Here is a 2,773-nt window from a genome sequence, read left to right on the forward strand (position 1 = left end):
GACTTTTAATTTGGTTTAATTTGATTCAAGCGTTCCTTGTTATTTATGCAATACAAGTTATACAATGGTTTTCTATCTTGTCAAAATAATTTTAATTAAAATTATATTGTCTCTTACTTTTTTAAAAATTCAATGATGTATGGAATATGTAACAAACCCCCGGGGCAGTACCACAAGATGTAAATTAATTACTAAGGTACAGTGGTATTCTTTTAAATTGTATTGGCAATATCAAAAATGATTTTTTTTTTACATAGAGAGTTGATCAACATTTACATTTTCCCCATATGTGACCCACAGAATATAAGTTGAAATAAGTCAAGGCATCTATAACTAGAATTTCGCGGTTCTCGACCTGCGCGGTTCTCGACGCAAAACGTCGGCCGCAATGCCTCCACCTTGACCCCCGTCATTTTAACCAGCGCAATTTCACTTGACCCCAAAATGACCTTCACATTATTTGCCTCACCAAGGTGTCCGTTCCCACCAAATTTCATGAACCTGCAGCAGTCTATGATGATTTGACCCCAGATGACCTAAAAATGACCTTGACATTTTTGCCTTGTTTCAGTGGCCCTCCCCACAAAATTTTATTAACCTGTGAGCGCGACAATCTATGGCAATGGATGACCCCGAATGACCCCAAAATGACCTTAACATTTTTTGTCTTGCTAGGGTGGTCGTTCCCACCAAATTTCATGAACCTGCAACAATCTATAGCAATTTGACCTCGGATGACCCCAAAATGACATTGACATTTTTGTCTTCCTACAGTGGTCTTTTCCACCAAATATCATGAACCTGCAACAATATATTGACCCCGGATGACCCCAAATGACCTCACAATGATCTTACGATTACGCATATTTTGCACTGAAAATCAAATCAGGTCAAGAACCTCTAGCTGTGCTACTCTCCACCGAGTTTCATCACTGTAAGGCTAGCTTCAGACTCCATATTGTACGTACAATATTGTATGTACAATACTTTTCGTGACGTCAAAAATTATTGCACGTGCAATAAATATACGTGCCACGACCACACCACATTTCGCCAAAATACATTCTAGAAACGCTTGCTGTTAGAATAAGAAAAATTTTAATGCTAATTTATTGCACATTCTAGGGAAGCGTGGTTACCTTTTAAAATAACCGAGTGAGAGGGTTTTCAAGAAAATATTTTTCCTGTCAAACCTGACGCCTCCTCTGTATAAAAGAAAATATGAATATTAACTGCACATCATATATAACGATTCGTGATACCCAATTGTGGCACATTTGATGTCGTTTAAGAAGCAGAGAATTTTATTTCAATTTTATATACGCCAAAATATTTTTTAATTGAGCAAAAATAAGGATAGAAAAAACGTTGAAAATCCTATGTGAATATTACATTAGACCCGGCAAAAGATTACTGTTTCGTTTTTATGGTAATCTAATCTTTTATTTCCTGAAAAAACATTTGGGGTCTAAAATGGAATTTTTATGTAATTGATAAAAACATCGAACGTGTATACAAGAAAATGGTAGGTTTTCCTCTATAGTATTTTACTGACCATGGAAATGTACTGAGACACAAGCACGTGTCAAAATCGATATAATGTATTGTCCATACAGACGCCCAGTTATCACTGTTTATTATTGGATTTTTGTTGTATAAAACACGCAGTTAACTTAATTGAGCGCTAATAATACACATAAATGTTTTAGGCAAATAAAATTCCAAAATATGGTACGTTTTCTGCCTTTGCTTGTCACGTGGTAGGCCTATGTTGAAGTTGCGATTATACCTTCAAATAAGTTTCAAATGAATTCCAAGAAGACAAATGGCCGAGTGGTCTAAGGCGCTGGGTTCATAGTGTATCCAAAGCAGTCCGCCGCCGTGAGTTCGAACCCCGCCTCCGCCAAACTTTAATGAAGTAAAATTAAAATTGAAATTTTACTTTTAAAAAATTTCATATTAGGGAAATGTGACTGGCAGAATTTATGTATGGCGTGGAGTGGTGTGTGCCACGACTAGTTGAATCAGATTAAATAACGCGCTATAACCCTGACGGTTCATTGTTTGCTAAATCCAAGCGAGGACACCAGAAAATCTATGCAAGATAAATTTCTACTGCTGCTGATGAAAAATCCTACAGTGCGTTTGGAGGTTTTTTCTGCACTTTACCAGTAGGCCTAATAAATTCATAAAAAAATAAAAATCAAATAAAGATTTAGGGTGAATGTTTTAATCACTGCTCATCTGATCCACTTTCCCATGAAACTAAATACCGATACTCCTTAGTTTTTCCCTGACTTTCCAGACATAATTATGAGTAAACATCAAATTTAATGTTTACAAAACAATAAAATATATATACATTCGTTTGCATTTTGTACATAAATATTAATATTAATAATGTACAAACATTAAAAAGGGGGCCTAAGAGTATGTCTATTTTTAATCATATACTAATTCCGCCATGCCCAAACATATTTTAGATAATATGAAATACCCAAATACCAATCAAAAATAAAAACAAATTTGTTATCAAATACACTAGGCCTATGTTGTATTACAGGAATTTAATAGATGGTGCATTTTAATAAATAAATAGATTAACACGGGTAATGGACGATAAATATTTGGCAATACCGGATTTACCACAGAGCCAGTGGATAAAGAAATCAATTACAATTAAAACAAATTAAATGAGAAAATGAAAGCAAGGACATTTTGGTGTTCAAAGTTCCGGTTCAAAGTATTGTTTTAGAATGCGAAGGAGTCCTAA

Source organism: Amphiura filiformis, chromosome 12 (genome assembly GCF_039555335.1).
Source record: "Amphiura filiformis chromosome 12, Afil_fr2py, whole genome shotgun sequence".
NCBI classification, from domain to species: Eukaryota; Metazoa; Echinodermata; class Ophiuroidea; order Amphilepidida; family Amphiuridae; genus Amphiura; species Amphiura filiformis.